This window comes from Gouania willdenowi, chromosome 8, assembly GCF_900634775.1.
Source record: "Gouania willdenowi chromosome 8, fGouWil2.1, whole genome shotgun sequence".
In the NCBI taxonomy this organism is placed as follows: Eukaryota; Metazoa; Chordata; class Actinopteri; order Blenniiformes; family Gobiesocidae; genus Gouania; species Gouania willdenowi.
Genome location: NC_041051.1, coordinates 16,275,978 through 16,292,884, shown reverse-complemented (window position 1 = coordinate 16,292,884; position 16,907 = coordinate 16,275,978). Strand labels below are relative to the sequence as shown.

The 16,907-nt window shown below is 37.3% G+C and overlaps 1 long non-coding RNA gene across 1 annotated transcript in view; it reads right to left on the bottom strand.

Moving 5' to 3' along the window:
- Positions 1-1,247: 1,247 nt before the first annotated feature.
- LOC114467878 (uncharacterized) overlaps positions 1,248-16,907 on the bottom strand; it is a 60,016-nt gene continuing 44,356 nt past the window's right edge. Inside the window, exon 3 of the long non-coding RNA XR_003674587.1 lies at positions 1,248-1,292. This is a non-coding gene — a long non-coding RNA (uncharacterized LOC114467878). The remainder of the gene's footprint in view (positions 1,293-16,907) is intronic.

Here is a 16,907-nt window from a genome sequence, read left to right as displayed (position 1 = left end):
GTGTCACAATCAAAAATACCTAAAAACTAGTTTAAATATGATGAGCAGACGTAAACTGGGGTGAAAATCCAGTAAGCCATGAAAAAGGTAAGGTAAGGCTATATTAAAGTGTAAAAATGGAAATATTTTGGATTTTATTTATTTATTTATTTTCTGAGAAAGTACAGTAGCCAAGAGATGAAAATCAAATGAGATGATAGATGATATTTTTTAGTGTATTTTACAGCTGATTTAAAACATGGATCAAAACTGACCCGTTAACATAAGAGATGCTAACAGAAAGCTAGCACAAGAGGAAGGTTAGGTTTTATGGGCTTATTTAGGAAAGGCTCAGTAATTGTGATTAATTGAATTTGAAATGTAATAATTGAGAATGTAATTGTAATTGACTTTCAGGGGGGGAAAAAACCAATAATTGTAATTTTAACTGTAATTGAAAAAATGCAGGTCACCGTAATCATGATTGAGTTGTATTGAATATGGATAATTGAGGATGTAATTGTAATTAAAAAATCTAATTGACCTCAACCCTGGTTACGCCACTTTTTATTTAAACTTTTTATAGATAACTTAGTGCCTCTATTGTGAATTGATTATCTGTATAAATGTATGGACTGTAGTGTTGCATCACCTAAAGTAGCATCTTGCATTTGACATTAAACAGATTCACCTGATGCTTTACTAAACATCATTTCACTGTCTGCGAATGTTTTGATTTGATTTTGCAAAGGTATTATTACATCCACCTTTTTATTTCTTTTTGTTGCTTGTAGTTAATGGTGAACAATTCCTTTTAGTGCTCAAGTGTTCATGGATGGATCAGTAGAGGGCAGCACACTCTGAGTGTTTAAAACTGTCTATCTCCCACATGATCAAAACATGTGGGCTAGATATTAATATTTTTCATGCTTTTACACACACACACACACACACACACACACACACACACACACGCACGCACACACACGCACACACACACACACTTGGCTATTGATGAATGGCTTGCATCACTTGCATAGAGAGGCAGGAGTGGAGTAAATGCACTGTCCTTGTTCTTGGGTCTATCTATGTGCATAGATTGTAATATTTTTAACACTCAGAAAGAAAAAGGAAAAATCTGGGTTATCCTCTGACTCTTCTTTTGAGCGTCCTCTCTCCTGATTCCACTCAGTCTTTAAAGGTGAAAGCCCAAGGAGCGGCTGCAACATATATCCTCAGGACATCCTTGTAGATGTTTTCCATTTGCCAGTGTGTACATTTCCAAAGGCGTATCCTTGAGTCGGCCCACATTTCTGTGATTGTAAATGAAAAACAGGGACGTCAGGGATAAAGGAAGTGAGGAAACGAACGCTATATTGATCATCCTAACTTTCAGGTGCTGTTGCCTGATATGAGATCAGTGGCTTATAGCATCACAAACATCTTCTTAGCTTACTGCCAACAATACAAAATATCAAAACACAAAGCTTGTCTGCGCTGCTGCCCTTTGGCCATATCAAGAATTAATGACCCGACAAGTACATTAGCAGCACCCTAACACCTCGGCCTGGTTGGAAAAGAAACATAGAAAGCAGTGCAGACAAGGAGAGGGATGATAAAGTACTTAACAGGTCAAGAATATGGTTTTTAAATCATTGCAGAATGATTGATTTACAAAAGGTATATATTGTGATAGAGAATATTATTTATATATATAATGCTACACTATGAGCCCTAGATAGGCACCGGCAGACCACCACGACCCTGAAAAATAGGAACAAGCGGGTCTGAAAATGGATGGATGGATGAATATTGCGTCACTAAATTTCTATCTATAAAGCAAAGAATTTCTGTCTGTGTGTGTGTCTGTGTCAAATATCTGTGTGGTTCAGGGACAGACAGAGGTGAGACTTTCAACATGGCTGCTGCTTGGTTCAGCGGTGTGCAACGTCAGATTTGTTTGGAAGCCCCACCCCCACGCCTCACTGTAGAGCTAGGACACCTCTTAAAAGCAGTGACAGTCCATGCTCTCCACAGTGATGATGTCATCCCTATGTTCCAATCTTCAGTGCTGATGTCATCAGTCCTACCTCTACAGTGACGACTTCCCACCATCAAACAACCTCATTTGGTTATCCATGAAAATTGTACTTAACCTCCCACTTTTCTATAGCATTACATACGTCCTACGGGCACTGCACTAGTAATATTATTATTATGTACATGTCATGCGTATGTATGCATATTAGGGCTGGGTGGTATGGACCAAAATTCATATCAATATTTTTTCTTAAAATGGTGATATACATAAATAAAATAAATCTCGATAGTTTAATTCAAATAAAGTCCTACCAGAAAGACAATTCAGGGTGAAATTTGCTGATGAAAAATTCCACACAGGCTAATATAACATCACGGTGCTTTAAGATTGGTAAAAAAATGTAATTAAAATAATTAAACTTGTGCGTCTATCATAAACATGGGCAACTAGAGTAAAAGTAAATGCACAAAATGAAAGCAAAAAATACACCCAAACCTAAATTAACAAAGAAATACACAAAATACAACACAAATACTTAATAGGACAAGAAAATATACACACAAAAAAAAACACACAAAAATGTACAAACGGAGAAATACATAAACGAACAACAAAATACACAAAAGGACACAAAAAGAGGAAAAAATGCACAATGAGACAACAAAAATCTAAGAACAACATACATACCAAAAAATACAGAAAACGACTCGGAAGACATCTACAATTACCAAAGAATACACAAAAAAATAAAAAATACAAAGAACAACAAAATACACTAAAGGAGGAAAAAAATACACAACGGCACATTTATTAACAAACAGCTACACAATGTGTGCAACTTTTGTCTTCTTTTCCTCTACGTGTGAGTGAGTTCCTTACGTTCACACATATGTGTGAATGTATGTATATACAGTATGTTTGATGTGCATATATAAACTGTATATATGAAACTTGTGCAGAATATATATTGAATGTATATTCATGTAAAAAATAGTAGTATAAGTTTAAAAAAAATTGTGTGTGTGTGATATTATTTAGAGCAGTGATTCTCAACTGGTGGGTCTGGACCCAAAAGTGGGCCTCGGACCTGTACTAGGTGGGTTACGGACAGCTGGTCAAAAATAAATATATAGTCAATGTCTCTCATGTTGGACTTGTCTTTTATTTTGAAATAAACTTTTTTTTTGACAGGCATGCTGTGAAATGCATGTTTCACAGGAAAATATATATATAATCTTTTTTAAAACATAAATCTATATGTGTGATTTCAACAGCTGTTTTTGAAACAGCTGTTTGGTCTGATGAATTGGGTCGCAAATTAATGACCGTGGCAAAATGTGGGTCCCAGGGTGAAACCAGATGAGAACCCCTGATTGGAGAACCTTGTTTGGTTTAGTTTTATTGTGATGAGGTCGGTACTGCATGTATGAGCTTTGCTTCAACCCACACTTTTTTTGGCTGAAGAATTAGACAATCTAGCGTTGTTCAATCTGTTTTTGTTTTTCTGAAGACTGCTCAAATAAATTCAAATTCCAAATCCAAATAGTTAACTTTTATTACATATTCTGCCTATATTAATAGAGTCGCCGGTGGTGTTTTTTTTTCTCTCATCTTGAAGAAAAAAAACAGCATCAGAGAATATTTCTACTATTGCGCTGCAGAGGAGAAGCAGCAGACTATAACTGGGGACAGTGGTCGTTAAAATGAAAATGTATGGCTGTTGGAGGACGGCACTTAGACTTAAACGACTTGCTCTTGAGTTAAAACAAAACCTGAGGAGGATCTTCTTTATCCTTTATGAGTCAGCTGAGAAAGGCTCCACTCTTTCCTCAAACCCTGCGGTCCCCAGTGTTGAGTGGGACTGGGTTTTCTCAAGGACTGCAGTCTAAACGGGAAACTGAGAAACTGTCGTTATTTGCCAGCAAGCGTCTTAAGTTAACTGCTCTCTTTAGAGCTGTCTGCCATTTTTAATGCTTTGAGCCGCAGTCTGAAGCGGGATCACCACTAAGATATACAGACGTGGGTCAGTGTCTCAGGGTCAGTTTGATGGCCTTGATTTGGTTTCACATGCAACATTTTTTAGATATTGCTTTAAATTCATGGCAAAGTTACCAACAAGGCGCCAATAGCGGTAATGGTAAAGGTAATGGAAACACCTGCATTTTGAAAAAACACTCGCAAAAACAGTTTTTACGCTTTCATAAGGAGGAATTTCAGACGTTTTTAAATTGAAATGTGTTGCAAAAGCTCCATGGAAACACTTTTTCTGCTAATACACAGAGTGTAACGTACATGGTCACATGACCACTTCTCTCTTGTACGTGTAGACAGAAGAGGAAATTTCTTCGTATTATATTTAAAAATGATTACTGTCACATTAGACGTGAAAACACAGGAATACGGAGAGTTATAAGGAGATTGGGAGCGTTTGTCTTCCTGCAGCAAAGTCTCACGGGATGAGATTTCACAAGAGTCAAAACAACCTTCAATGGAAACACGATCAAAGCACAATTATGCTTTGTTCACATTTAGAAATTTTATTTTGCAAAAATCTGTAATGGAAACACGGCTAGTTACAGTCATTTTGACTAAAACGCAACTTAGTTTTAGTCACAGTGTCGTCATCAGGACTATTTCAGTTATAGTCGAGTTTCAGTCAACTAAATAAAATTAAGATTTTAGTCAAATCAATCAGTTTTAAAGCTTCAGTTACCATTTATCCACCAGTTTATTTCAGTTTATTTGTTTGTTTCAGTCTAACAAAATATTCAAGCATAAATCACAATTTAAATATATATAAAATGCTTATATGCCAAACATAGATAACATTTAAGTTACATACAAAACATACAAAATTATATTTGAGTTGCCTTTTTCCAAATAAAATAACCATAACATAACAGAAATCTACTGCTTCACATAACTCTCTAAAATATATTGTGACATTTTCTTTTTGAAATTAAATTATGTGTAATTCATTTTTATTTCTTTATCAACAGAATTCCACAAAATAACCCCAAGAACAGACAGACATCTTTGTTTAATTTCTACTTTTGGTAAAAGAAACATAAATTGAGGCTGTATTTGCTGGTCTGTAGTGAGAAGTATTTTTTAAGGCCTTCTGGAAGAACATTTATAATATTATCTAGGTTGTTTTACAATTAGCAATATCTTTAAACTTCATAAGTTTTGATTGAACACACATATCCATTAATATGTGTGTGACCACACATATTAATGGATATGTGTGGTCATAATATTCTGCTTTGTTTATCAATCGTACGGCCTTTCTTTTTTTTTTTTTTTTTTTTGCAACAAAACGATATCATTGATTTTGGTTTTGAAAGTGGTTCCCCAGAGTTCTACACAGTACGTCATACAGTATATGGCAGTATCAAAGTTAAATAAATTGTAAACAAGGAATTGTAATTAAGTAAATCTTTTCTTTTATATAACACAAAAAGTGTTTTTAACATTTTTGTCACTTATGACTCCCAATAACTTTGTATCAAACATTTGCTCAATTTTATCTCATTTATTTCAAGTTTTATTTCTTCAAATACCTCATTTTTGCTTCCAAAAATCATACATTTCATTTTTTTGCAATGCTAAGTGATAATTTGAAAATGTATTTTCTATTTTTACCAAAAGTTCATTACATTTTTTTTCCAGAACAAATTATGCTTGCATCGTCCGCAAACATAAATAACTTCAAAATGTTTGATATATCACAAATAATTTAGGACCAATCACAGGGGACGGTGTGAATTAATGTTGGTAAATACACACAGACATTGGATGAGATCAATGTGTAAGGTCACATGATCACATGAGTTCTGATTGGATTTTGTCCCATGTGACAAAATTATAGTTACATTTTTATTAATTGACAAAATAAATTCCGTACATTTTGGAATAGTTTTAATTGACATACTTTATGTTTAATTAATTCGCAGTCTCGTGTTTGTCAACAAAGACTTTGACAAGCAGTTTTTATGTCAACGAAATGTACGTAAGTTGTGAGCCAATAATGAAAACACGAGAAATGTTTTATAGCCCATACACGCCATAAGATGCCACGATGATGCGTTTTCATATTTTTTTGCATTTGTAAATAGTTATTTTGGTGCAGTTCAGCTTTAGTCTGTAAAACGTCAGCAGTCAAAAGCTCTGGATGCACAGAGTGCTGCAAAGAAAAAAAAGTGTAATACTTTAGAGAGCTTTGCACTAAGTGGGACTGTTTAGGGTTGACTGGGTAGAGCATGCACTCAGTGCTGTTTTCTAAATGGCCTCTATTAACTGTATGGGAATAGGCTGCACTCAGGCCTGTGTTGTTAGCTCACAGACAAGCTACATGGTTCACACAGCCTGGTGTCATCTCTACACGGCCGACCTGCCATACGGGCCTGTTTCATCGCCAGAGGACCGATGTGGCGCCGGTCCCACAGACGCTAAGGTACAATTTGTTGCATTTGGACTATAACTGTCAGAAAGAAATATACCCTCACTTAAATGGCCGCCCATAATCTGCCCCTCTCCTTGTATTATCCTAATTGAACCCATGGGCGGCCAACACCATCAATAGCTGAGCTCATCTGTGAATTAATAAAACATGGGTCTTCACCAATTCTACATCTGTGATAGAGGTTAGAGCTACTTAGACACACTAAAAGAAATAGTGTTTTCAATTGTTATGTGCACAAGTAATGGGATTACAATAAACGCTCTCCTTTTGTTTTTCCGCAGTGACGAGCATGAGTTTAGAATGGCTCCCTGGGTTCAACCTTAGACCTTCACACAGAGATCTCCTCTCACTTTTTGCTCTTTCACTGTCATGAATGTGATGTTGAAAGTCATCATGCATCATTTGCCTAAACATGTTTTTGCAAATTCCCCAGTAATGTAATGATGTTAGACCCACTGTGTGCTGGTCTTTGGCAGAGGTGACAAGTAACAAAGTACAAATACAAATACTTTGCTACTGTACTTAAGTAGTTTTTCTGGTGTCTGTACATTCATTACTTACTTAATTTTTTTGGCAACTTTTTACTTTCACTTCTTACTTTTTTTTAAACAAATATCTGTACTTTCGATTCCTTACATTTTAAAAATGAGCTGGTTACTTTTAAGGCCTTTGAAGATGACGTCACAACGTAAAAAGATGCAAAAAGGACAAGTCTCCATTTCAGAAACCTAGAGAACATGATTCTCTTGAGGCTGAATTAAACATTTGAGCTTTTTTCTGTTAGGCAGGTCTCTTAGTTTTCTTAGTTTAATAGTTAACATTTTAAAGTTTTTAAAAATGTTAAACTCAAAGCTGCTCTGGGTTTAAGTGAGCATTTGCAATTTTTTTTTTTTTTTTATTCATTATGAGTGCTAAATTCTACAGGTGTTCAAAGGTAACAGATTTAACTTGTTTCCATGTACCAGTATTCTACAAGTTCTTAAAAAAAAAAAAAAAAAAATGGAATTTGCTAGTTTTTGACCTGTTGTATTATTGAAGAAACATTTGTTTTACTTTTTTTCTACCTACGTACATTTAGTAACATGTACTTTTTTACTTTTACTCAAGTAAGAGAGCAACTTCAATACTTTTACCAGTCATTTTTTATTTAAGTACCTATACTTTTACTTAAGTAGTGAAGACTAGTACTTCTGCCACCTCTGGTCTGTGGGATGCAACAAGCCCAATGTTCTTTTCTCATTGCTGACCTTTTTGAAACTAAATTTTGCTTTGGATTGAGACATACTGCCACATCAGCACAAATATAGACGGCCTTTTGACTTTGAGTTTATTTTGACTGCCTGGGCTGACACCCAACATGATGTGGGAGTCGATGAAAGAGGTCGTCATCAAAACAAAAGTAGTTCTTAATAACAACATATCCTGGCGGACACTCAAAATCAACCAGAATTTATTAAAGACATCGATCACATCTGTTGGGTGTGCAGTCACTCAGTCTCCGGCTTTTCCCCCTTTTCTCATCAGTGATGATCGCTCCTCTGGTGAATGTGAAAATACAGTAACATTATGATCATTCTATTGCTTCTGGTCTTTTTAAGTCCTCCATAGCTTCATACCCCCATAGTATTATGGACCATTCGTAATTTTATTACACCTTTTTATCACCAGAACCCTGTCTACATCTTTGTCAAGCTATCTAGTATCTATCCATCTATTTATCTATATCTATCTACAGGATATTTTGTTTTTGTATTAATAAAACCCCAAAACAAGCTTTCAAAGGTGACATTTTTTTGTTGTTGTCAGTGCAATAGCGTATATGGCCTTTGGTCCATCTTTCGATTTTCACTCTTTACCTGGGGCTTAACTAGCAGATCCGTCACTGTGCAGTGTGTGCACTGCTCAAAAAAAAATCTCTCTTGTACATAAAGAAAGGAATGCTGTAAAAGTAAGAGGGCCATGACAACTTGATGAGCCATCAAGACTCAGAACAACTAGAAACACTGGGAGAAAAAGGCTGACTTTACACAGCTCTGGTAAAGGGAGTCATGGATATGTGGACAAAATAACAAAAAACAGACTGACTCTCCAAAGAAAACACTAAGTAATCCTTGGAGAGGGTATTTTTTCGGGCATGTACATGAATATTGAAACACGTTGACGACAAAGTGAAAGTTTGGGCTCACTTGTTTCTCCTGGACTTGATATGAATATAAGGAGTTGTAAAAATATGAGTTACCACGTCAAATGTCCACAAAATCAAGCCTGTGTTTTCATTGACGAAGCATTGGAAAAAGGACTTAAATAACATGTAACTCTATATTTAAAAAAAAAAAAAAAAAAATTAGCTTAATTATATACAACATTTATTTCATTTTCTTTGGCTGTAATAAAATGGAAATACATGTTAATTTGTTCCATTTTAAAAAAAAAAAAAAGACATTGCCCTTAAAAGCACTACTGACTAAATCCCTTTGCTTAGACTACTAAGCTAAAGTATTTAGCTACACACTTAGCTAATATCCTGTAGCTTATGGTATAAAGTGCTGAGACAGACTTCCTGAGTTTTTTAAGGATGAAAAGTTTGAAGAAAGTCAACATTTATTGAAATAAGGTATGCTTAAAAAAAAAAAATACCACGGTGGAATTAAAAGCAAATGTCACCTAAAGCAGAAACAAGGAGATAAATGTAGCACTATAGAGGGTTTTCACGGCACGTCATCAACCCGGAAGTCATCATATTGGCGATATTCAGTATGTAAACAAAGCGCACGCACACAAGCAAATCCCGAATTTCGAGAGGAAATGGTGAATTATTGCCGAATCCGGGAGAAAATGGTCAAAAATGATCAGAGGAAAGGAGGCGTATGTTGCTAACAAAGCTAAACGAGAACCTACGAGGCAAAAATCTGAAAAACATCCGAATTTGTTTGGCCCATTTCTTGTCAGGTAAGAAATGACAAGAAATGTAAGTTAGTGTGATGATGATAACATAATTCATATCAAGCTACTGCATGTGGCATTATCAGGGTTGGGAAGGTTACTTTAAAAAAGTTTACCGGTACAATTACAAGCTACCTGTTAAAAAATGGAATCAGTAACTTACTTTAAGTATCACTGTATTAAAGTAATGTAACAGATTACCTTGCTGTGCTTGGTGAGTGCTGTCTTTTACTGCTGCAAAGCACGTGAAGCCTCCGAGCCTCAGCTCCAGCTGACTGCTCCATCTGACTCACACTAGCTGTTGTCTCTGACCATGAGCCTCGTCGCCTCCGGGCTCCTACGCACGTCGGTCTCCCATCCTCTGAGCCTGGACACGGTGGACGTGTGTAAACACGCTGCTGCACGATTGGCCATTTCTTGGCCCGCCGTTGTGACTGAAACCACCAGTTCTTGCTATGAGGGGAAGAAGCTCCACGTTTCCAGGGGCGCTCCAAGGCAAATCCTCCCCATCTTCCCTGAGCTGCTCATCGAAGTAGCACGTCCCTGGGGGAGCCGCCCATTCACCGGGAGGACCCTGATGGCAGGTGCCTCCATCCTTGACTGCTAGGCCATGGAAGGCCACGGGCTGCTCAGGATGCCGCCGGTGGAGCCGCTTATGGCGGCGCACCTGCTTCACGTCAGCCTACTGTGTCTCCGCGAAGGCCCGTGTTGCCGTCAAAATCAGACCGTCTCCAGTCAGACCTGTCATGCCCTCTCGGTCAGGGCCATGAATGTCCTTTCTCTTCTCACCGCCTATCAGCACAAACTTTGTGAGGATTTTGCTTTGTCCCAGGATCCAGCGATAATGGAGGAGATATCCACGGTTGCCAGGGGTGCTTTCGGATAACAGTTTATTCAATTGATGCATGTAACGCACAGCACTTAACGTTCAATGGCGTTAACGGCGTTGCAACGGCGTAAAAAGTAATTAGTTAGATTACCCCGTTACTGGAAAAAAAAACGCCGTTACCTAACGCCGTTGTTCCAAACACTGCTCACCAGACTGCCCTTCTTTCTCGATCAAGGAGAAGAGGTTTGCTTATTTGAATGGTTCGCACCTGTCCGTGTCCTCCTTTTACAGGAGATGGGAGGGTCTTCCAGCGGACTGTCGCGCTTCACCGGCCAATCAGGATTGGCTTAGTGAAATAGAGTGCTTCTGAGGAATGTAGACAGAGGTCACATCCCATAGTGAGACATCTCACTCATACTGTATTATTCATAGAACCGGGGTTACATATTCCGCTTGCGTTTAAAATGTAATCTCACCAAGTAATCCGCATTTTAATCAAAAATACCGGTAGTCTGATTACATGTTTTTAAATATAAAGTAACGGATTACAGTTTCATTATTTTTGTATCCAGATTACGTAACGTTGTTAATAATCAATCTGTGAAATTGTGGTAACTTTGTTTTGCTATTCCACATTATTCTAAGTAATTTGCTCTAAGCTAAACAACATAAACTAATAATTATGATCAAATATTTTCAATATTTGACCCAAGTCAACAATTTTCTGTAACAGGTTTATTAAACACAATGTTTTTCTAACTCCTAAACACTTTATATTGGTCCAAGAAAGTATCAAGTGGTTTTTTCAACTTAGCACTTTAATAATATACTGCTCTGAGAGGAGGCGTTTTTCCTTTTTAGAAAGATTACTGTTGTTTCTGATGCCTGTGAGAAAAAAACACGCTGTGGGTATTTTTACTTGTATTGTCTCCTTTTGCCTTGTGGGTACTTTTACAGTGAATGTGAGATCTCTAACGACTCTGTTAACAAAATGGTATCATGTAAAGGGATTATTGTACTCGATTTGATGATTTACAAGTTTCAAGCTTCAGTGGAAACATAATATTTTACAGCCCTTTAAATGCGTTGGGTAATACAACGCCAAATGTCGACTTTCCTTACAGGGTCCTTTTTGTTTTTTAAAGCGTAAACCTGAGATCCATCCAGACAACCTTGTTAAAAGTTGTTGTATTGTTTATGAATTGCCTAAAAAAGACTCACACACTGTCTGTCACAATCCATAAAAAGTGGAGCCACAAAAACATTAAGTGGAGAATTTATGGCCTCTATATATTTGAGTGGAGGTCTGCTAAACCCTGTGAAGTCCCTCTTGGCGCTGTATTGTTTTGTTTTCTCTGTCTCTCTCTCTCTGTTGAGTTTTTTCCGTGTTGCTTCAGAGTGCCTACAATTTCTCTTTCTTTATTTTCATTGGCTTTTAAAGACCAATTGGTGCGCCGTTCAGTGTAACCACTCAATTGTGAGGTTTTCAGTAGAGACGTACACACAAATACATTAGAACGTAGACCTAGGAACACACACAAAGAAGCAATCGCGAGCACGCAAAAGAGGAGAGCCTGATTCAGCTTAAGAACCCAGAAGGTCCCTGAATGCAGCAGGTCAGACAACGTGTTTACACCTCACTGTGCTCACTATTGTTCGGGGGCATTAATCGATTGGCTTGGTTTCCATTGCCTTTTTGTGCTGAGAATTTAATCCTGGCTTTATGAAGGTTGCTGAAATCCATTGTGTCTATTCTCCTCGCCTGGTGATGCAGAACACATCAGTGGAGCAACCACTGTCTCCATCTTTATTGGTTGAAATCACCCTTGCACATTTTACACCGCCATTTACTGAGGTCTCATAGCACTTTATGGCCCTATATGTATCATCAAGTTTTATATTCTAGGACCAGAGGAAATGACTTAGCTCAAATACATATTTTTTCTTCTTTTTTGAAGATTCACATTTTTTTTTCCTGTTGAATATTTGCGGTAAAATTAATCAGTTTCGAAGTCATACAAATATACAATATATCCATTGTTCATACAGTCATTCAGTCTTTCAGTGAGGAGATGAGATGAAATGAGAGGAGATGAGATGAAATGAGAGGAGATGAGCCCTGCGATGGACAGGCGCCCTGTCCAGGGTGTGTCCGTGACCCTGAAAAAAAATAGATGGATGGGAGAAGAGATGAGATGAGATGAGATGAGATGAGATGAGATGAGATGAGATGAGATGAGATGAGATGAGAGGAGATGAGCCCTGCGATGGACAGGCGCCCTGTCCAGGGTGTGACCGTGACCCTGAAAAAAAATAGATGGATGGAAGAAGAGATGAGATGAGATGAGATGAAATGAGATGAGATGAGATGAGATAAGATAAGATAAGATAAGATACAAAATGATACGATACAATACAATACAATACAATACGATGAAATGAGATGAGATGAGATGAGAAAAGATAAGAAGATTTTCAGGTAATTTACTGGCTATTTTTTCACTGAGAGAAAGATGCTAAATGCACCCAGAAGTCGTCGTTAGCATTTAAAACAGAGATTAATAGGAAGGCTTTCAGAACTATGATATTGCCATTTTGATTGAGTTAACTTTTAGTTGAAATGGTCTCACACCTCATGCAGATGATATGGCAACAGCTGGAATCAGTAGAGTAATTGCAAACTGCTTTGAAAGTGCTTTTTTTTTTTTTTTTTTTTTTTTTTTTGTTACTCTGCTCTTATATTATGTGAATTAAATGTGAATTACCTCTCTGAGGATCAATAAAGGTCTATTCTGCTCTATTCTACTCTATTCTATTCAGAGTTGTTTTGCGCTTTTTATATTCACAGTCTCGTTTTCCCAAAACATCCACAAATTTGACCAAATTACTCTCTTTGCGATGTCATACAGTCATTACAATTGTTCTTGGTCCTCTCTGGTTTATTCTTCCTCAGACTCTAAGACCTAAACTGGAAGCCATGCCCCTTCTCTGTTTCAACTGCGGCATTATAATCATTTTAAAGGGTAACTGTAGTGAATTTTAGATGCAAAATATATCACAGACATGTGTAACTTGTGGCCCAGGGCCACATGAGGTCCCAAAGAAAATCTATGAAATGACTGAAAAATACACCAAACGACTGCAAAAATAGCAGAAAAATATCCAAAATAATTCAATAAATTCCACAAAGATAACGCCAGAAAACATGCCGAAGTTACAGAAAAATACACAAAAAGACAACAATAATACACAAAATGACAACAAAGTGCACAAAAATTACAGAAAAGTATGCAAAACAATTTCATAAAATCCACAAAAAATAACAACAAAAAAACGTAGAAAAATCTTAAAAATCGACAAAAGGACATCAATAATACACAAAATTACAAAAAAAAAAAAAAAAACTGCACAAACATTAACAGAAAAATAATCTACAAAAATGACAGCAAAATAATAAAATGTGCACATATTTGTTTATGTAACATTTCAAGTTGTATACATGCACGAGAACCTTTAATGTCTCACTTTACTTAACTTCAAACTCTTCTCTAAAATCGACTGATGTTTGTGATGAAATAAATCTGATTCAAAAGATGCAAATAATTACTTTTAAAAATGAATTTACAGAGAAGGCTAAAGTCACATGACTTGCCTCATCGTAATTTAATATCACTCTTTGGTTCCTTTCTCTGGAGAGATCCATGAGACCCATTTCCTTTCTCCTCCATCACCTGATACTTCTCTACATCTCACTTTTTACTTGCCTCTTTTTGCAATCAATCTGGTGTTCATTTTATCTAATGAGCTCATTAGAGTGTCCTAAGCAATGATGATTGATAATAATGGCTTAAAAATGTCTCATTGATTCACTTCTATATCAGGCTTGTAAAGTGAAGGCTCACTACATTAAAGTCAGAAGGGGTCAGCTGAATCCCCTCTCTTAAGTACTGTGCACTTCATTTTGGTACCTTCTATGTTTTCACTCGCCCCTCCCTTGTTTAGTTTTTGAAAACTAACCGATACCCTCAATGTTGTGATGCACACTACTGTACGAGGTCTGTCAAAATAATTGTGGAATTACTTTAGTCTTTAATTACTACTTTGAAACATTTCCCCTCAACAAGCTTCACTAACACCATATTTTACACCACGACTGAGTGAAACTGAAGGTTAACAACATCCATCACATTTTTCCAGCCAATCAAAACAATGGAAACGTTGCAGTTGGTCATTTTGCTGGAAGTCTTTAATTTTTATGGAGCAGCTCCTTAACAGCCATGACGGATGGAGCCATTTGGAGGAGCTGCTGTTTGTAGAACAGGCAAGTTTTGGTAATATGTTTGAGGGTATGCTGCAGGTTTATGTGCACCATTTTGTGAGGTTGCATTGTGTGTGAGTGGTAGAGAGACATGGAAAAGGAAAACGGGGGGGGGTTGGTACTGGCAAGTTGGGTTGAGGTGTGATGTGTGACAAAGTAAGTACCCACATGAATGGTGTGCAAACTCACATCACTTCAGTAGTTTCACATTAACCAATTTAATGGTACAATCCAGGCCAATGAAGTTTTTATTCTAAATCCTGTCCATAATCTAATGGCCTTTGAAAGTCTGCCACTTCCCCCTGGCTGACAGGTTGTGCATTTGGATCTAATTGAATCCATTTACATCCTGCACAAATGGAAAACACATGGAGCCCTACCCACCTGCTTCTGATCAGCTACTGAGTTGTGAGAGTCACGCTTCTCTGAGCACACTCGTGCCAGTGGAAGATACAGGAGAGGGTTTAACACCAAACTTTTATGTAAAAAAATACTGTTTTAATCACTTTTAGCTTCGTTATTACTTTGTTTTTGAAAAGTGGGATTCTGACCCGGTGACCCTCTTATGATTGTTATGTTAATTATCATGTTTCTGCTTTATTTTAGCAGTTCATTTAATTTGGCTGTTGTTACCCACTGTTATTGTCTGTTAAATCTAAGACTGACTCCCATTCTTTTACACTGGCATTGTCTTTGAAGCCTCATGTAATGTATGTTAAAGCTGGGGTAAAAATATTAACAGCATCATATAGTATATTGTAAAAGTAATCATTTCTGAGAAAATCGTACATTTGTGCATTATAATTAGGTATTTTAGTCTTGGGGGTCACCCCCTCCAGCTCCAATCACAGGATTTAGAGAAATGAGGGGTGAGCAGAGCCCACAAAGGAGCCTCCTCATTGGCTGCCGCGATATATAGTGAAGTGAGTGCACGGTGCAAACTTGTTTTCAGTCTTGGACTAACTTTGGACGTACTTACATATTTTGTGTGCATCCTTTTGAGTGGCGACATGTTTTACCGGTAGCGCACATTCAGCTCTCGTGCACGATTTTGTGCACTTCCGTGAGAGGAGGAGACTGGGTGGGATTATCAGAGTGAGGGACAGGATTTACGGTTCAAATCCAGCCATGCCCCTCTGTCACGGTTCAAGAATCAAGTAGTGCAGCTTTGTGCAGACAAGTGAAAAATAAAAAAAATAAATAGTAAATAGTGCAGCTTTAACAAATAAGCTAAGGTTGCTGGTATAGACAACGCCTCACCATTTGCAGAGCAACTATTGCCAACAGAAAGCTTTTCTATTGTGCTTGTTTGAGTAATTGAAACAAATTATATGAAATGAACAAATGAAGTGAAGATGCAAAGGAAAAATGCCAGTACAACTTTTAACCATCTGGGACACTGAGATCATTTAATTCAGAAATATTGGTAGAGAAAGTAAAAGTTCTCACACTAACATTGAGTGAAGAAGTAGAAAGTCGAACCAGATTGAGAAGGAATAGACAGTACCAGTAAGTAACCTTTGATGGTTTGGAAATATGAGAACATTAGAGTAAATAACACCCATGTGTTATTTTTTTTTTATATAATTCTGAACATGTAAAAGCTGGACTTTGTAACCAAGTTTATTTCATGATCTTTGTGTGTTTGTTTTCAGCCGTGTGTGTGGATCCTCTTTTAGTTCAGTGCTTGTTCATCTAGTATCGGTGTAGCTTTTAGGTTTCTAGATATTTTGATCTTTGTTAATTGTATCTTTCTTTGGTTTCAGGTATTCCTGCTTGTGTCTTCCCTCCCAGTTTGGTCAGTGTGTCTATACTGTGAGTGGTTATAGGCTCCCTCATGTGTGTCATTTTTGGCCTCCTTCACTGTTTGGACACAGAATGTTTGCTGATTCTTTGTCATTGTTCTTGCTTTTTATCTGTTGCAGCATTTTCCCCCTTTTTTTAAATCAGGTTTTGTTCCTTGGATTTGTCTTTATTTTATACTTTGATTTTTTGAATTCCCCGGAACTAAAACGGACTGGTTTTATGGACCCTACTCCTTCCAGCTGCCTCCGTCTCTGAAACTGGGTTCTGACTTTATACACACATCCATGACAGTTTATGTGTATCTGCAAAGGAATCTGTTTAAACAGCGAGTAACATTTTGACCTTGACCGTCTCTTCCTCAGTCCATCTTCAGCCCCACCTCATGCCACATCTGGTTCAACCATCTCCATCCAGACCCCTGCTAGCCACCCCCACCTGCACCTCATCAATCCTCTATGTCATCATTGCCACACTTCTGGCTATTGCCAAAGTAAGCCATGACACAACGACGTGAAAATGATTAATG